Genomic DNA, 19998 nt, shown 5'->3' with positions numbered 1-19998 from the left:
GAGACCAGCACAGCCACATTAGCCTGCAGACTGCAGCACCACACATAATTATCTGCAAACTTTGAACTGCCAGCACAGACACGTACAGTGAGACCCCAACAGCACCTGCAAAACATCTGCAGGACAGAGACTCAAGTGTGCATGCAGTCCCTCTGCATTTGCTACTCATGGGGCAAAGGGAGCAGACTAGAGGAAGGCAACAGCTGGCTGCAAGTACTGCAGAAATACCACTGGCAAAAAACAGATTTCTCAGGAATAGTTTCTGAGGGAACTTATCAGCTCACACGGCAAAGGCAGACTTGCTCCTGGTGCACGTGGTAAGACATTCAGCTTTTCTGACTGACTCCTGTAGTTAATATTCTGTAGTGTGATTTATCTGACTAGCAACTGCATTCTTCAGCAAGACCCTGGATTAGAAAGCACCCATAGGACTTCCTATGATGGCACAGATCTTCCAGTATGTTTTATCACAGCAAGCACACGCTGTGTATTTTGTAAAAAGGAAATGCGTATTTTAGAAATGTACTTCTGATGCTCAACAAGAAGTGATCAGATATTTATAAACCACTATCATATCGTTAAAAAGAAACCAATCCCACAGTTCAGTATCAAAGAGCAGCAGAGGTTTTAGAAGCATGTTTTTATCTCTATGTTTACAAGCAGTGTAACACGTTTTGAGAACATCTGGCCTTCACACTTCAGTTTGAAAGCCAACATTTAAGTAGGTCTTCAGTCCCTGCAACTGGCAAATTGAGAAAGTTCTTTGCTATTTTCAGCCTACACACTCATGCTTGCGCAGCATGACAGTATTTGCAGGACAGCATTTCTCTGATTTAAGTAAAACTTTCCATACATCGACACCAGAGATAGAACTCTGCCAAAAAATGGAAGAAAAAAACCAACCCCAAACCCCACAACTTGTCCCAGAAGTCATTTGATCCTCCTCTCTCCCAAAAAAAAAAAAAAAAAAAAAAAAAAAGAGAGAGAGAGAGAGAGAGAGAGAAAAGAAATTGATCAACTTACCAAAAACAGCAGACAGAAGAAATAGCCAAAAGTACAGTTTAGGGGACTTTCTTTTTTTTAATTACCACGTATTAGAATGCCAGTTGTGCAACAAGCTCTGCAGGTCAGGTCCAGAAAGAGGTCTCCACACTGACTAAAGCCAGCATACAATGCAGTAAAAATGCAGAGTTTTCACTAAACTGGTTGGGCAACTCTGTCACTTGACTACATTGGCTCTTTAATCGCTTCAATAACAAGACCAGCTCAGCTTTGTTTCCTGCACTTGGAGCTGCCAGGCTGCAAACCTAACCTCTGAAATGGACGTGCCCACCAGCTCCCACATCTGTGAGTGGCACCAGTGTGTCAAAACCAGTCCCCCTGCTCTGGCCTACCCACACCTCCCCACAGAGGAGCAAAACCTGTGAGCAGGACCTGCTCTCCAAACTGCAGGAGGGTGACCAGCACAGATAAGGAGCATTCTGCTTGTGCTCAGGTAACTTCTGCCCAGCACAGTTCTTCAGCACAGGGGATGCTTCTAAGTGTTTCCTTATGCCAGTCATCAGCCTGGAAATCCCAGGTGCGAGTACATGCATAGGACAGCGTCCCATCCCTCCCTTCTCATGCGAGCAATTCCTTGGAGGTCAACAAATCTCCATGGAGTTGCACAATATCTGTCCCAGTGCCACTTGGCTTGGAGACACCTTCCTCAGACTCGGCAGCTTTTTCTCCCTGCCAGAGAACCCAAAAGCTATCACAATCCAGGCACGAAGAAAGCCTTTTTTTCTGTTTTATGAAACAGCAGCAGAGATTGTGAGACTTAGGTAGGAGCCAGGTAATATAACTGATTTTTATCTTCTCTGCTTCCTCCTCCCATAAAATGCAAGAGGTCAAGGTCGAGGACTTTTTACTGTAAATTTCCCTTTCCAAACAAACTGGTTTTCAGTTAGTTCCACTTTCTCAGATGCTAGGACAAATAACTAATGGGTGATTAGATTCAGCACACCCATTACATAAACAGGTTTCTGAGAAGTTACAGCATCTGCTTGACCTGGGAAATGAGGTTTCCTACTCTCTTGGTTCTTTTTAGTAATTAGCAGAGAAAGCAGTTTTACTTCAAGGGCAAGAAGTTTTCCACAGCTTAGCAACTTGTGCAGCACTTAAACAACTTCTCTTTCCACCTCCCCTCTCCCCTATTGAGTCTTCAGAGCACACACCTCCATAGACAGGTGGATGGGGTGGGGCAGAGCAGAGCCTGGGCACCAGCACCTGGCATCGGAAGGAAGCTGAGCTAACTCACCACCGCTCCCAGTAATTGCAGGTTCTCCTGGAGTTCATTTTGTAGCTGAAGCCAGACACTTCTAGAAGTCAAAGCAGTAAAGACTGCCTATTCAGAAGGGCATAAGGCAATGAGCACTCCCTTGTTCTTCTCAGATTAAACCTCTGGAGGAGCTCACCCTGCCAAACTATCTGAGTCACCAGAGCAATGAAGTCCCTTGCAGCTGACAGACCACTGGAGGATAGAAGTGTCTCCTGCCACCAGGATCGTCCCTAAGACTTCTCCCCCTAGAGTACATCCACATGGTCTCAAGTGGCAGAAAGAAAAAAAGAAACAACAAAGAAACTAAAAACCTAAAACCCACCACAAAGCAAACAGAAGAGGCCTCTGCCTTGTTATTCCAAATGACTGTGAAGCTTTAGAATTAAGTAATTATCCTTGAGCAACAGAAGAGACAGGCTAGCAGTCTACCTTAATCATATCACATGCTTTGTATCAGATCCCTTACAGATAGCAAGGCACTGATCTAAAGAAGCTGAGGTTTTAACCCTTTACCCACAAATTAAGTAGAGCTGGAAGAGTACTGCAAACCCATCATGACTGGAAAGTGAAATTAAGTCCTATTGGCACAGGAAAGAGCCTCAGGCCACAAGGGGATACACCTTTTGGTATTTATCAGAAACAGTCCCTTTATTATTTGTAATTTGAGGAAACTTTGGTTTTGCCAAATAGAGCATTTGCTAATATGTAGCTACCTGAACCACTCCTGTGCCCCTGCTAGTACATTGGCACTGCTACATGGGATTCTAGAGCAGAAGAGCGCAGATCAGCAGCTGTAACCATCTTCCCCCTCTTCTGCAAGGTCTGCCCTACCATCACCGTGGGCCTCCAATCTGAAGGCCCCCACTGCAGGCTGACAGTACAGAAATCAGAAGTAAAGGATTCCTGCTTTATTAGATTTTCACACAAAGTACCTCATGATCTCTCCCAGATTTGCATAAACAGGGAAGACAAGGGAGGCAACTCAGCCAAACCATTTGTTACCAGCAGACAAGGCCAGCTGAGCTTGGGGCCTCCAAACTCAGCAGAACAGAATCACACATACTGTGGCAGCAGTGGCACAGCCACAGAAGGTTACTCCCGGACCCAGCCTCTGCCCCAGAGGAAGCTGAACTTCCACCAGACCACCCCCGGGTCACAGGAGACCTTGTGCCGTACTGGAGCACGGTCTGCCCTGCTGACGAGGGGAGCACTGTCACAGACAGTCTGTGCACAAACATTTCACAACATCCTGAGTTTCATGCCACAGATGCCACTTGACACTGCCAAAGGGTACGAATGAAAAGAGAAAGCCGGAACTATAAAAAGCTCCTGAGGAAGATATTCTGACTCAAGCAGCCCCTGTTTCCAAAATGATGACATACAGAGGGCAGGAGTGCAATAAAACCCTAAAGTGCAGGACTTTAAACCACAGATATTTTGAGTCATTTCCTGCTATTCAAGAACATTCACCTCAACAGCATTTTCCCTCTCCAACATCACGGTAAATAATACGAATAGTTTCACATTTGTAACTGGCAGCACTGGGCCACAATAGCCCAAGCCCTTGCTGCCCTGATCACTCTGAGGATGCAACTCAGAAGCTATTTCAAACCTTGCACTGGAACAGTCAGTCCCAACAAGGGCTGCTGAACAGTCTCTCAGATGTACAGCAGCATTGTCTAGCACTTTTTTCTTTCACCTTTAGAGAACACTCTCCTCATGCCAAGCTCTTTCGACAGAAGACAGAAAATGGAAAAGAAAGCAACATTGTACAGCAGCAAAGAGTAACACTGTGAGGAGCAAGAATAACACAGCATGAGCTGTTACAGAAGCTGCAGTGAAGCTGCTTTGTTCGCAGGCTAAGCATTTTAGGAAGTGAAATGCCACAATAAGAAATCTCAGCGGACAAGGCTGAAAAACAAAGGGATCCTCTAGAAAACACTTAGCCAGCTGGAAGAGATACCCAAAAACTTTTGGTTGCCCTTCTATGAAGATGGCCCTGAACTGCAAGGCAGACTGCAATACACAGAGGTGTTTTGCTACCCTGATGATTATTACATTACCATGCAGGTAATCCCAGCAGAGTTAATTGGAGCAATAGAAGAACATTGATTAGTGATAGATCTGCCATCTGCAGTTAAGATCACACCTCCAAAACCATCCCTAAAAAAGAAAATAATCAATCCTTCAGAGAAATACATGTGTAGGTTCTGGACAGAACTGTTTCGAGCCAAGAAGAACAGACATATGGGATAGGTTCCCTAGGAATTTGGCAGTTAAAAAAGACAGCAAGACTTTGAAAAGCTAGATCTGTTTAGGGAAAAAGAGGGGCCTCCTTGGAGTCTGCAGACCTATGCACAGTGGTCTGGAAAACGGGTTCAGCTGAACCTGAACCAAGAGAGGCTGAGTGGCCTTTTCTTTCCTGAAGAGGTCTCCTTTTCTATATTTAGAGCATAAATATTTCGGAAGACTACTTGATGGAAGAATGCTAGGAGAATAAGATGGAAAAGAGTAGTTCAGAGGTATTTACTTTAAAATAAGAAAGAACCCAGAATAACTAATTTACAAATTATCCAATGAGCCTCAGTGCAGACATAAATGCTCCCATTTCAGGGGAAAAAAAAAAGCAGGTTGTTCCATCTTTAATCAGTATATTATGATTGAGGCTAAGACTACTTTTTAATAGGATTGCAGACACTATTTTTTCTTACCTGCCTCTATCCCACTTCATTGTTGTGTTCCCCCCCCCCACGGCTCACCTGGTTTTACTTCACATTAGAGCCACAATTTCTAATCAAGCCAAACTCACCAATCACCTAAAACTACAGCAAGGGGTCTCATGCATGCTACCTGGGCAGGTTATGGTTGTCACACATGGCTCCCTCTGCCCCAGTATACACATCCACCCCTTGCTAGCGCAGCAGCTTGAAACCCAGCCCAGCAAAGCCCCATTGCCGGCTCCTCCTCTGATGGGAGGCTGCAAGCAGGAGAACCACCCACCACAGGGCACCAGGGCTCTCCACTGAGATCCTGGGCACAGGAATAGCCATCAGACAGCACCACAGTAACACAGCTGACGACCTGGCTCAGCTCACACATGGCAGCACAGGCTGTTCTTCCTGACAGCAAACACCCTGCAGCAAAGGCTGTCTCTACTCGGGGCAAACAAGGAGCAACCGTTCAGGTTCCCATGGGACAGCACTGGGTGCATGGCCATCTACTTGCATACCCACCTGTGGGTCTTGCCAGCGGCTGACAGCTGGGATAGGAAATGGTTTCCTATCTACCTGAAGCTACACAAAGCAGGAACCTAGTATTTTACTACAGGATCAAGTCTAAATCACTGCCACAACAGCCTTCAAAGCTGCAACACGATGGACTGGTAATTAATGTAGAAACACTCAGGCTCTGAGGCTACCAGCAAGACTGCAGCATCAAATCAAAGAAGCCTTTGAGGTCTTGGACTTGAGAATTAAAGCAGCTTGCCAGTCTTCAAAATAGCCCTTCCTTGAAAGGCAGTCTCTTCAGCCACTTTGATGCAATTTTGGACATTAAAATTTCCCATAAAGTTTTGGCAACTGCATTTTTGTCACCTCAGTTTCATTCCAGGAAGCCGTGAGTCACAACACCTCCCCCAGGGAGAAAGGGTGAGAGGAAACTCTGACATTTCAGGTCCTCTCACATCAGCCAGCAGAAGCATCAGCAGTTGTGGGCATCACTTCCAACCCCTGAGGAGCAGCCAGGACCACCCCCATTTTAGCTGCACTCCCACCAGGTGTTCTCACCCTTGGGAGGATCTGGGGCGAAGGAGCTGCTGAGCTCTGTGCACAGGGAGCAGCCACCCCTGCAGCAAGTCCCACTGAGGGGCTGGGGCTCGCTTGCAAGGCTGAGCTATCCACTCCCCCACACCACCAGCCTGCACTAACTTCTCTTGTACCTGCAGCCTCTCCAGAAAAGGGCAGTAGATGCCTTGGGAACCAGGGAAGGGCTGTGCCTTCACCTTGTTTCACAGAGCTCACCAGGGCTCCTCCACACAGCTGTGGTCTAGCACTGTTCCACAGAGCAGCTGCCGAGCAGAAGTCTTCTCTAATTAAAAGAGCTTCCTTGGGGAATAGGCAGATCTACTGCACAACTCAGAGCACTCTTCAGTTATTCCATGTGCATAGCTACAAGCCAGCATTAGAAAGGGACCTGAATGCAAAGAAGAGTCCAGCAGCTTCTTAGGCTGTTGGGAAAGCACATTTGGGCAGCTGGAGTTTTGTCTGGTTCCTGTCTCCCCCAAAAGACTTCAGATGTGAGCATAATTAGAGCTCCTGCCTGCATTTTAAGCCCCAGTTTCTTCAAGCATGCAGCACAGATGCTGCAGAATAGTTCCTGTATCTGTTTGGTCAGTGTAAAATACCAGCAGTAGCTAGGGCAAACAGCCTTGCTAACCTGCAGGTCAGCAGTCTGTCCCCCTAAGCCAAGTCCTGCTCTGCTTCCATGCTTTACATGGAGCCTAGCTCTGTGACACAGAAGAAAGGCAGTGAGGGAAAAAGAGGCAAAAGAAGCACACTGGGAAGTTGAGGACATTCCAGCAAAGCCACTCAAGACTGACTCATCACCAGCAACTTCAATCCACGACAGACACATGACAAGTTTCACAGCAGCCAAGAGGATGCTCTGTGCCACAGCACCACGTGAAAGATGCTCCAGAAGCAATGCAGCCCTATAGCCTGTGTCCTGTCACCACACCAGCCAGAAAATGCAACCTTTTATACAAAGAGTACTCTACAAATTAATTGATTACAAGCAGAGAGGAGAGGAGCAGAGCAGTCTGCATGGTGACTTTGGAAAGCAGGCATGTTAGCTGTGGGGGCAAAGTCAAAAAAAACCCTTGATATTGCCACCACTGAATACAAAACTTCTTTTCCATTTCTTTCCACGCACATTCCAACTTATGTTAAGTAAGCCATTTGCAGGACCAAGGAGAAATCAGAAAAAAATAATGTAGGAAGGGAAAAAAAACTTTAAACAAACTTCTCCCTCTATTACTAGAACACTTAGAAACGGAAATGCCACAAAAGGTATAGAAACTTCCCTGGAAAGGTCTAACGAGAGCACTGAGGCATTTTGTGCAGTTGTGGAGATAATCGAGTCAATTTAGACATCACAATTGATTCCCAACAAAACTGCTAACCATCTATCACAGGAGACATATCAGCTCTGGGCATTTAGGATTTCCATGTTCTTATATTATGGGAAGCAGCCCTTCAAGTCCTAGTCAAGTACCAAGACGCCCTTTCCACATGTGCCCTGCATGCTGTTCCAGAAGTCCTGCACCAACACAGCTCACGTGGTGGCCCCACAACCACCTAATGCACAGAACCCCAGAGACAGCTCACTCGAACCTGTGCCAGTCTGGTGCACCACCCCAAGCAGACCCAGCATCCTGGAGCAGGTTGCTTCTAAAACTAGACAGACAAGGTGCTGCATTAAGCCTCTCCTGTAGAGGCAGCGGCTAAGAGCATCAAATTGCTGTGTAGTCCCTTGAACCCATCCTGGCGAGGGCACAGAAACCTCAGAGATCACAGAGGCAGTGACCAAAGCAAGGCGCTGAAGAAGAATATGGTCAGATCCAGTGACTGTGAACCCTTTTCCAGAACAACTCTGGTAAACAGCCTCCTTCATTTCCAAGAGGAAAAGCTACTTTACAGCATATTCAGTCCCTGCTGTGCAAACTCCCCTAAGATAACTCATTTCCTTTGCCAAACTACCTCCTTGGCAATGGATGGGGAGGGAGCAGGAGGGACCAAGGGCAGTTCCCAATTCCAGCTGTGGGATGATAAGCTCAAGGTGTGTGGCTGCAGCTCTGACAGCTCATCTGTTCTTCTGCTTCCATATGAGAGACTGAAGCAGACTTGTTTTGCCTACAAAGGGAACTTCCCATTATATAACTTCAAATCTTCAGGCTGCAGGATATCCTAATGTATACAGTTCATCCCAGATCAGCATTTCTCCAGTACACATGGCCATGGGATTATCATCATACTGGAAGAGATCAGCAATCTGCTTACAGCTCAGTAGCAATTCTGTAGTAAAAGGTAAAGCTCTTTCATGATGCACCTGCCTCAAGGCCATGCTGAAAAGGAACTAAAATCAGCAGCCCAACAGCATCCTTAACAAATTCCACCAGTACTTCATTTATGTGCAAGGCTCCTCCTCTGGTCCTTCTCAGCTCCTTAAAGACAGACAGGGCCCTTACCACACCAGGAACTTTCAGAAATTATGTTCATGCACTGGACTTTGGTTTGACTTGCTTTTAAATGGTGGTGTCCCAGTAGGTGATGCCCCAGTTCTGAAGCTCCATCAAGGAGACAAAGAACTAGAGCAGACAGCCTGTGCATGCACCTCTTCCCACAGGACAAAGCCTGTTCCCAGCTTAGTCTCCTTCCCTTTTTCCCCTGTATCTACCTTGCATGAGCCACAAACCACCCAGCTTCTCTGGCTCTGAGGTGTTCAGAAAAGCACACGGTTGGGTTCAGACTCGGCAGTCTCCAACCCTGTTCCCATCCCCATAGGCTACTGTTTTATTCCCTTTTTCTTCTGTGCTCAGCCAGGCAGTCCTTCTGCAGAGCTGCTCACAGTAATTCCTCATCTTTCTTCCAGAAAATTAGCTAGCTCTGAATCTGACAGTGCACACAAGAAGTGATTTAAGCAATCTCCACTACGCAGTTCCTCTGCTTCACTTATCACCCCATCTAGACTGAAGTCAGCCATTAACTGCTTCAGTGTTTCCAAGGCCTGATAGCCCAGAGAGCTTTCAGCAAACAGGCACTGCCACCGGCCAACCAGCCGTCATGGAACTGCTGGCACTGACCATACCTCCTGCATTATTCCTTTTACCATGCCAAGAGAGCCTGTAATTTTTAGCCTTTCCTCCATTTCATTCCCACTAAGCCAAAAAGAGACAGAGGTGGTTAGGTAATGATTGCATCTCATTACACAGCTGCTAAAGGAAAGGTGGCTCACTCAGCCACCCCTTCACACGTTTGTCATTAACCTGTAGCCTGTAGAAAGCTCCAATCCCACATTCCTCCAGCAGATGCATTAGTGCAAGGACACAGCTAATTTCTTTGCCCGTTAAAGCTGACAACCACATGGTGGTGGGCAGGCTACTGGGCCCAGCTACCCCTTTGCTGCACTAAAGGACTCCAAATCTCTGGATGGCATGATCCATGTTCAGGGACAAATTAAGGGAGGGAAGGAGAAGAACGGGACACAGATGTCATGCTCCGATTTTGAGAGGTGAAGTTAAGGCACTCTAGGGTGAATGCCATAATTCCTGGCAGTAAAAAGTTAGTTTCAGTGCACAGAAGTTTTTCCACAATGGAAACTGAGGAGTAAGTGCAAAAAGGCTGTGGCTCCAATTACCCCTTGTTACACAGGCCCACTGGAAATACTGCAATCTCCTTTAGCCTTCCAAGGTACTCAGAGACTGAGCCCCGACAGACCCACCCCCTCTAGCACCTCCCACTCAACAGCCAAAGGAAAGCAACCAGGAAAAAAGTGGCTGCCATGCTTCAGGCACGATTAAAGTGAAGCAATAATTACTGCTTCAGATAGCGTGGGGCATGATCCAAGTCCCAGCACACCCCTGGGATTCCCATAACAGACCCTATCCCATCAGTGCCCAAAGGTCTTTGTGGCAATGCCTTTTGCCTGTGCTGTGTGCTTCCTGCTGTAACAATGCCAGCAGGCGCCAAGAACCACAGCCATGGTTTGAAAAGTACCCTGGGGCCTGCAAAAAGCACCAGAGGTCTGCAAAACTCCCACCTGCATCCCTCTGACTTAAACACTTACTGGATGAACATCTGCAGTCCTGGGTAGACCCCTCCTGCCTTACAGCTGTGAGACCAAGACACGGAGAAACAGAAGTGATAGAACCTTTCCTTGGTTACAGGCAGATGAGAAATTTCATGTGAAACCTCCCCTTGCACTTCCAAGAGCTTGAAGCAGAGTGGTTTGAGTAGCAGGGACAAGAAAACCTCCGAGGAGCTGTGGGAAGGCCTCGTTAAAGCATTTCCTGCACCAGCTTACAGTTGTAGGTCACACTACACCTGCCCGTCACCCAAGAACTAAAATAGAGACAATAACAGTAACGAAGAGAGTCCAGATGAGCCACATCATTAAAGCCGCTAAATCCTCTTAGGGGAGGAGCTTCCATGCAGCAGGACAGAGATTGCCCACAGGGAGGGCTTTCTCCAGGCACTCAGCCTGCGCCTTGCTCTATTTCTGTCGCACACAGGTAAGAAGCTGAACAAACACTGCAAGACTTCACCCAGCCCTGCAGCACAGGGATGAGAATGTCATCTCAGCGGTCCCCAGAGCCTTTGACAAGGATGGAGAAGCCCACCCAGAGAAGGGTTTAGGTCCAAAGAGCCTACACCAAGCAAAGATATTTTGGCAGCAAGATTCTTCTCTGATAGGAGTGTTAAATAACACAATGTTAGGAGTGAGGAGAGGCTGTTCATTTCCTTGAGCCACTCCAAATCCAAACACAGGCTTGCAGAGCAGTTGGCAAAGGTTCTTCTCACCTGTGTGGGCTGCCCAGCATGAGCAAGCACCCATGGATATTTTTTTTTTTATTATTATTTTTTTTTTTTTTTTTTTTTGTAAAAAAGCACAACTGCAGGTCTAGGGGTTCCTGGTCCAGACAAAGGATCAAAAACAATGTTAAAAACTGTCTCACTGCTGCAAGAGGTTCTGCAGGTCTTCTGACGCCCATGCAGTGACACTGCAGAACAGGTCACTGTTACCACCCAGTGCCCTTCTGCCTCATTAACACTTTCTTCCCATTTAGTGCTCATGAAGTATTTAGTAAGAGCTGAGTAATTTGTCATTTTTACATGTCATATGCTTGACATCAGCACACTACTGAGACTGCTCCTCTCACTAGACACCTCTATCTAGATTTTCAGAACAATGTTGCTACACTTTGACCTTGTGGTTCTCCAAAATTATTCTGGCCACAGGCTTCTGCTTGAAGGTTCCCATGCAGTGGGCAAGCTTCACAGCAGCACGTTCACATCTCAGGCTTTGAAGGGGATTTTTCTTAAGCCCAAGATGTCTGAGAAAGGGAAAAAAAAACCAAACAAACGAAAAAAAAAACACCAGCAGAAAGAAACATGGAGAGGAAGTATCACTGATGGCAGACAGCACTCTCCAGCTGTTCACCCTGGCTTGCACAGAAGCACATGGGTGTTGTCAGAAGCTAACAACCCAGAGACCTCACAAGTGGTGGGATGTGTTATGTCCCTGTGAACCTCTACTCTCAACAGCACCTTAAACATCTCCAAGAGCAGCTCTTCTCTGCAGCCACTACCTCTAAGAACACTGCAACAGGACACTGTCCCTCCCTCCAACAGCTAGTAAGTTTCAAGCTGTCACTTCATATACAAATATGCTAGAGCTTGTCCAAGACATAGAAACACTTTATCCTAAACTAGCTTTACAATTTACTGAAGCCAATGTTTAGATTTCAGGGTGGTTTGGTTTGGGTTTTTGGTTTGTTACTTTTTGTACCAAACACCCCATTTTACATGAAAGCATACACAGCAGAGCTTTAATGCTGTCTCTGGGCAGAATCAGCATGCCTGGAGTGCAACAAGCCGCTATCCCCTTATCAACAGATTTGTTACCAGTAACATTGCAAATGCAATTCGCATTTACAACATCTACCCGGCTGCTGAACTGCAAGCACTGCTCTGAACTCCTCAGAGATTTTTAAAAGGAAAGGGGGAAAACGGACACAGCAGGCCGGGCCAGCACCAGATTTCTGTAGTCGTAATAGGGTAAGACCACAACAGAAGGATCCAGCCCACATCTTGGCAATCAATCAAGACAGAGCCGACTGAAGCCAGCTGTATGCCCAGTCTCATCAGCAGGCAGCAGAGGCACTCGGCCGATATCCCCGCACAGCAGCAAGCCGCCGGGCCAGCAGGACCCGCTTCTGCGGGCACCGCGGCCGCTGCCCCTGGCCACGGTCTCTCGCGTGTCACACACCGGCTGCACCAGGGGATCACAGCTCGGCCGCCGACTCCAGTGTGGAGCGTCCAGCAGCGGGGACTGGCGCCCCGAGGGGCTGCCCCGGCCCCGCACGCTCCCCGCCGGCAGGGGCGCGGGGCTCCCCGGGGCTGCCCAACCGCACTGGGGGCTCCCGCCCCGGCCACCAGAAAGCCCCGCAGAAAACCCCCGGGAAGTCCCCGCCGGGCACGGCCCCTGTCCCGCCGCGCCGAGACCCCCGGCTCGAGGGGAACGGGGTGTCCGGGCGCGATGGAGGGAGTCCCGGCTCCCCGCTCCCCTTCCCGCCGCCCGCCCCCCGGCCCCTCTGGGGCGGGCGGCCGCAGCGCGCCTACCTGCTCTGCTCGGCGGGCTGGGCACGACTGAGCTCGGCGGAGCGCTCCCCACTCCGCCGATGTGGCCCCCGGGGCGGAGCCGGCGGCTGCGCTGAGCCGGCCCCGGGGCGGGCTACCGCCCCCGGCCCTGCCCGGCCCCCGCCGGGCGCTGCACAGAGCCGGCGGCTGGCCTGGGTCCCGCCGTGCCCGAGGCCGTGGGCTGCCGCGGCCGCCTGGGGCTCCGCGCAGCGCCTGGCACTGCCCGCTCCGAGCCCGTGCTGCCCGCTCCTCACAGCGAGTCACACGTTTTCCACTGCCCACCTGTGAGGCCTCTGCCGCTGCCTCCTCCTCTCCACCCGGGGCCAACTCACCCGCTCCGCTCGGGCAGGTGGCCATGCAGGGCGCCGGGGCCCTTTGCCCTGCCCGCAGCACTTGCCCTGAGCCCGTCTCCTCCCGCGAGCCCCCTGTCTGGCCCGTCAAGTAGGTGCAACAAGCGCACACAAACACCCCTTAAACCCCCGTCTCGCAGCTTCTCCGGTGCTGCGAGGCTCAGCCTGTGGGCTCCCTGCCCAGTGAAAGCAAGCCTGATGACCCACAGAAAGATTTTTCCAGTGGGCAATTTCGCTGCCCCAGTGAATCCTGTAAACATCACCCGGGCTGCACATTGTTCCCCCTCCAAACCCCGTTAAGCTCTTGTTTGCCCCAGTGCCTCCAGCACTGTGAAGATGGAGAGGTGTTCGCATGCTGTGACTGCTGTTTGCTCTGCTGACCAGTGCCACTGCATTGTTTCCATGGGCTTCTCTGTTTTGTGTAGTGTATCCGCTCTGTGCAGCAGGCAGCAAGCTCAAACTACCGGCTCTTTGTTCTTGGCACGTGGCATAATTAGCCCAATGGGATTCTGCCTCTTCTCTTGTGGCAGAACGCAAATAAAAATAAAAGTGATAAGGCAATCTAACAGTAAAGACAATGTGATCCTCTGTAAATCCTCATTTCAGAGATTCTGAAACCAAGCCAATCAAGCCGATCCTGAAATGAAGGAAGATAAGGAGGTCCCTCACCCTTCTGAGGAGCAACATTCCCCACTTTCATGTATCCTGCTGACCTGGCAGGAGGAGGACCAGACAACTCATGCAGCTCAAGGTCCTAGTCCTCATTCCTGGGGGCAGCAAAAACCATTTGGCTTTTGTACCGAGTGCACAATGGCCACTTAACTCTCTCCTAACAAGATGCCTCTTGGTCATCTTTCTGTGTCTGAAGGCTGATTCCTTACTATGCCACCAGGCTTCGAAGAAAAAAAAGTTAAAAGGTCATTTTCTGGGCCGTGCTTTATTCGTTGCATTTACTTGACTTTCATTCTGGTATTTAGAGCCTCATCCAGTCCAAACCTTTCCCTGCAGCTCCCAATCACTTCCTCTGGTACCAGGATTAAACATATCCTTCTTCCCTTTTACAGCAGTGACACTCAGCAGCCTTCCCAATAGCCTGTATTTTATCTATTTTATCCTGTGGATTTTTTTTTTTTTTTTTTGCCAGGATAAGCATGTGGTCATGTAATGGGCAAAGCCAAGCCACATAACAAGTCCTCCTTCATGCACGGATAGCATGAGGCAGGAGGGGCCATGGGAGGAGGCTGCACCTGGAGAGCAGGTGTCACTTGCTGAGTGCCACACGCATTGTGTGCAGCACCCTGGGCTCCACATCCCCCTCGGTGCCACCAGCAGGCTCATGAGATGGCACGAGGGCTCAGCTAGGGAGCGGGGAGGGAAATGCAGGTGCTGAGGCAGAAGAGGGACATTAAGGTGGAAGTGAAATGATGCTCTGCAAAGGGGTTTTTGTGGGTGTGGTCTCACCAGCCCTACTTCTGCAGCTGCTCACAGAAATACCAGGCTATCCATGGCCTGGAAACTGTCTAATTTTGCTCAGACTCCTTTCTCATACCAAAAAACTTTGTAAGGCCAGTTGTTAGTGTCTAAGGCAAGGACAATTTTCACATAAGAATTATTTGGGGCAGTATCTGAAAACTCATTTCCAACTAGCATCTCTTTTCAAGCAGATTCTGTTCCCAAACATAACACTAAGAGTACTTTTTCTTTACCCCTTCTCTCTCTGTAAGTCTTTGTCTTTCATTCAAACATCTGCTCAGGCTTATGTACTCTGTATGTCAGAATGCTTACCTATAAAGACACAGGGGTCAGTGGGGCAGGTGAAATAGCATCTGCCTGTTCTTATATTTAGTCTTCCTCATCTCTGTGCTGACAGATTATCCAAGCCTACAGGTACTGAGCATGTAGCTTGTTTCTGATTCTGAAAAAAATTGTCCTACTTTGAGGAAGGAAGCTTGGGCTCAAAATATTTCCCCTGAGGATTAGTGCAAAGGCTGTTTCTTAAAGAAAATGGGTTTTAAATAAAAAGTGATTACAAGGTGCAGTGCAAATGGATTGTGCCAGCAGCTCTAGTGCCTGAATCCATTTGTGTCAGAGGCTTTGAGAACGGGATACATGTTAGCAAGGGCAGTGTGGGAGTATATATGCATCAGTGATTGCATGCATAACTGGTTATGCTCGAGTGCCACTCAGATATGAACCACTGAGTCTAGAAAAAGCATTAAGTCTATACCACTGCATTTGCTGAGAGAAGGGAATAGGTTTTAAAAGAGAGCTTCCAAAGTGCCTGAATTTTATTAGAAAGTCTGACGTGAATCATGCTCTTCAGAAGGCTTGCAACAGGGACTTGGCAGCAGGGAAAAACAGATCTACTGAGATGTTGCAGCTAAGCTGTGCACAGATGGCAGACTAAAAGCCCAAGTATAAACAGCATCTTTTACAATGTACACATCAGGCTGGATTCTCAGCTAGTGATTAGACAAAAAATGCTTGTAAGAAAACACCCAGGTTGGAGAAACCCACCATTATGTGGCATGTAAGGCTGAAAACTGAATACCATTTCAAAGGCAGCCAGAGACCAGCCAATGGGTCATTGAGCCAAGCAATCTGTTTTTGCCTTGGGCCATCTTGATTTCAAACACAACAACCATTCCCTGTCAAATGAATACTTTCTTTTTAGGAGGAATTAATATGTGCACCAAATCAAGTCATGGCCTATTCTGTGGGTAAACAAGGAAAGTCTGCACAGGAGTCCAAGTCCCTGTGATGCAGATCCATACAGGTCCTGATCCATTTGTACACAAGGTCTGTTTCCTCAGGCAAAGAGGAATACTAATGTCCTGCGCAGAACTGGCTGGCTGTGCTTTTACAGCTGCTTGCAGCCTTGCCCAGGGTTGTGAGAAGCTGCACAATCCCCTCTGCTTTGCAATGAAAAACACAAATATGGCATGGGTGGCTGCTAATGATGGAGGGAGTTATGGCCCCCTCATTCTCTGCTGGTAAACCCATGTCTGGCTGGGTAGGGGCCATCCTGGACCAGTTGGATGCAAGCAAGAAACTTTCCACCATTTTATGTATATGCAGCTCTTCATGTCTCTCTGAAGCTGGAATTAAACAGTTGTTATGCTGCAGGCTGCAGAGAGTAAGGGACCAAATGTCTTTTCTTTAGTCTCAGAGGATCTCTGAGAATAAAGGGTTTGAGTTGCAGCTGGCACAAATTGCTGCCCTGTGTTGCATGCACCAGAAGGAGGAAATTAGTCTTTGGCATTAGGGAGAACAGAGAAACAGGAAGACACGTGGATTTCTAATGTTTGCATATCTATTTCCCTTAAAAAGTCTTTGATTTGGGCTCACATTACTGTGACTCTAAGAGAGGAAAGATTTCTTTGCTGATAGGGCCAAAACATTGAGTGGTCCAGGTGATGTAGTGACGAGGACTGTAATTATCAGTACAAACTGCCTAACCTAAAAAAAAAAAGTTCTTTCAAAGTTGCTTTGACAAGAAGAAGAGACTTCAAAAAAAAAAAAAAAAAAGGGGCAAAGAATTGCTGGGGAGTGGGGGAAGTGGTGTTTCTGTTTAAATTCCAAGTTAAAAACAGAATGACCAAACAATGTAGACTTCGTGGTTAGTGTCTATTTGATAGCACAGTATAAAACAGAAAGAATGCAGAGCACAGTTTAAAATTACAGATTTTTTTCAAGTCCAATTTGTAGTGTGTTCATGGCACTGTAAGTGGAATCCTCTTTTATTTGCCCCAAGCTGTGATTTACTATCAGATTAATTATATAGAAAGAATCATGGTTAGAATGAACAACTATAAAAGTGCAGTAGTTGCTGAAGCTTGTGGGGCAAGAGGGAACTATTTTAACTTATATTAGGGTAAGACAAGTTTATCGAAAGGTATGTTTTCAGGACTAAAATATTTTTAATATTCTGTATTTTAGGGCTTCGAAGTGAGTGGCAGGTTTATTAAACTGATCTTATTTTCCTGATGACCAGTTGCCCTCCCCTGGCTGAAATGAGAAATGCAGGCAATTGAAGTTTTCCGGAAGCTGGACTTGGATGAACTAAAAGTTAACAGTTCTGCCAGAGGCACTATATAACTGGGAAGTAGATTTGTCCGTAATTGGGTTATTTTGGATCTTGGTATGGGTCCCTCACAGCTTGCTATTAGAGAGGTGACTGCACTCCCAAACTTGGTATTTTTCGAGAAAATGTTGATCCCCCTCAATAAATGCTGGAAAATCCAGCACACAGGGATGTGTCTTTCTAGGCACTAGATTTGGGGCTATTGAACTCTACATTTTTGTGATCTGTTAAGCAGTAGCAAGTATGGAAGAATGTGCCTCCATACACGCAGGTTATCTATCTGACCCTTGAGATAGGAAATTTGCTGGAACGAATCATCAAGATTTACCATTCTGTGCTTTTCATAATTTTTCCCTTAAAAAAATAAATCCTCACAGAAACAAATCTCAAAAGGTGTGTGAGCAGGTCACAGACATGTTTGGATTGAGAAGAGTCCATGACTGTTGCCACTGGCTTGTTCATTTGAGGCAGATAAGATAGAAAATTACTAGAAGGGTTTCAGAAATGCATCCCACTCACTAAAGAGCTCTTGCTTGTTTTGCTGAGCTCATGGGCATGCCTGGGATAACAACATCCACAAAGTGGGTCTTTGGGAAACTAGGTGGATCTAGGACTTAACCCAATTTTACAATCCTCCTTGTGACTTTTACAGTCATCATTGGTAGCCAGAAATCAATTTCAAAGAGATAGCATTCAGGCTCAGTACTTTTAAACACCTGTAGATATAGATGAACACCTGAATCACTTGACTGTATTCCTGAGGCTTCTATAGTAGACACCATTTTTTTTTTCTTCCTCTTACACAGGAATGTCCTGCTTTTACAGGTATGGTCTCTTTCCTTGGAGACACAAGGTGTTGTGTTTGTGTTTTTTGCAGGCATGATGATTTTGGCTGGGATAGCATTAATTTCCTTCACAGTGACTGGAATGGGGCTGTGTTTTGGATTTGTGCTGAGCACAGGGTTGATAATACAGAGGTGTTTTTGTTACTGCTGAGCAGGGCTCACACAGAGCCAAGGCCTTTTCTGCTTTCCATACTGCCACGGTGGTGAGGAAGCTGGGGGTGCCTGGGAGGTTGGGAGGAGACACAGCCAGGACAGGTGATCCCAGCTCACCAAAGGGATATTCCAGACCATATGGCATCATGCTCAGTATATACTATATACTGAAAAGGAAGAGGAGGGGACATTTGGAGTGATGGCATTTGTCTTCCTTAGTAACCATTTAATGTTTTGAGGCCCCACTCTCCTGGAGATGACTGAGCACCTGCCTGTCCATAGGGAGAACTGAATATAATTCCTTGTTTTGATTTGTTTGCGTGCCTGGCTTTGTTTCCTTGTTGTTTTTCTGGGGGTTTTTTTTTGGGTTTTTTTTTTGGTGGGGAGTGTGCAAGCAGCTCTTCAGGGCTTCATTGCTTGCTGGGGTTACTTTGGATCCCAACCTACTTTGGATCCCAACCTCCCATTCAGAGGGCAACAAGAATGTCCACTGTTCTCCTAGGAACCAAGTACAATCTTGTTTCTAAAGGCAGATTGCTGGAGAACAATAAGTTTCACCTATAAACTTCTTTTGACTTAATATTTACAGACTGAAGTGATATTCTGGATTTTATGGGCAGGTTTGCACTGTGAGGTTACAAAATACCAAAACATTATGAGATTTGTGCCCCCCCCCCTCCCCCCCCCCCAAAGATTTCAGCTGTTTTGCTTAATATCTTTCCATAACAGTATTTCTGAGGCTGGGCTGCCTGGCTAAGTATATGGATTTTTCTGCATCATAGGAAGAAGGAGCCAGAGTGCTGATAAGATTGCTTTCCTCCTAAGTTCTTGCATAAATGCAGAGTTGAATGCATCTACCATTGTCTTTCAAAATATGAAAGAGAATTGGCACTAGAAAAACATGGGCACAGCTGGGCAGATCATACATCATTCATTTCTGGCATCCATGTTGACCTGGATCAGCTTTCTCTGATAGAAGACTGAATAAATGTTATAAAACACTCATCTCAATCTTGAAATTTCGTTTAACTTTCTTTTACATTGGATTGAGAGGAATGAACATTGCTGATCCCCATTGATCTGAGAGGGGTATGTGCCAGGAGAGATGTTCTTGCCTAGGAAGTATTATTTCCACATCCCACAGCTCCAGAGGCTGGTGAAAAGTCATCCTTTTGAGTCTAATTAATGCAAACACCTCAGAAAACCCAAGGAAGGAGAACCCAGTTCAAGGTCTGAAGTAAATGAGAGCATTTAGGAGCCGGTACAGGCAGGCTGGGTATTTTCCCAGGGAGTTGTGTGCAACACTGGCACGATTTACCTGAAGGAGCAAGGCGAGTGGAACAAACAATCCTATGACACTAATACCTCTTACATAAGCTCAGATCCACAAAAGTATTTAGAGACTTAATTCCCTTCAATTTCATTTATTAAGGCATCCAAGTTCCTTGTAGCTATGTTAAGCCATTTTAAATCATGCATTGGAAAGAATCTCTTTTTCACCTTTGCCTCTCTCTCTTTTCTCACACAGATGTACATTTCAATGGCCACATGGCCAGTGAAGTGCCCAAATGCACCCCTGCAGTACCTACTAAGCACATAAAGCTGCAGGGAGGAATTAAATCCTTGAGGGCTGCTGGCAGCTTGCAGTCAGTCATGAGTCTTTCTTCCACTTGGTGTCTCTCTTTAGTCTCAAATCTGGGGCTGCACCTCCAGTTGTGCTCTCCTGGGGACGAATATTTATTTGCACCATATAAAGCATCCCAGAGTTTCAGTGGTGCACCACGACTCTCCTCTCTATGATTAGCAACATAGAGAACTCAGATAATGTGAC

At 47.1% G+C, this 19998-nt stretch overlaps 1 protein-coding gene across 4 annotated transcripts in view; it reads right to left on the bottom strand.

Annotated features, from left to right (window-relative positions):
* The window catches only part of CD82 (CD82 molecule), a 39112-nt gene extending 25988 nt beyond the window's left edge, over positions 1-13124 (bottom strand). Inside the window, exon 1 of one of the 4 annotated variants that reach the window (XM_066187894.1) lies at positions 13018-13124. The gene's annotated coding sequence lies outside the window, so the exon portion shown is untranslated. Of the gene's footprint in view, positions 1-1023; positions 1042-5031; positions 5047-12717; positions 12800-13017 lie in introns of those variants that run through there. The other 3 variants (XM_066187893.1, XM_066187896.1, XM_066187895.1) reach the window with 3 other exon arrangements.
* Positions 13125-19998: the final 6874 nt, after the last annotated feature.

Source organism: Chamaea fasciata, unplaced genomic scaffold (genome assembly GCF_029207755.1).
Source record: "Chamaea fasciata isolate MVZ Bird 193981 ecotype frontalis unplaced genomic scaffold, bChaFas1.0.hap1 SCAF_7, whole genome shotgun sequence".
NCBI lineage: Eukaryota > Metazoa > Chordata > Aves > Passeriformes > Sylviidae > Chamaea > Chamaea fasciata.
Note: the sequence above shows the minus strand (reverse complement) of the source record. Positions and strands in the feature narration are given on the sequence as shown.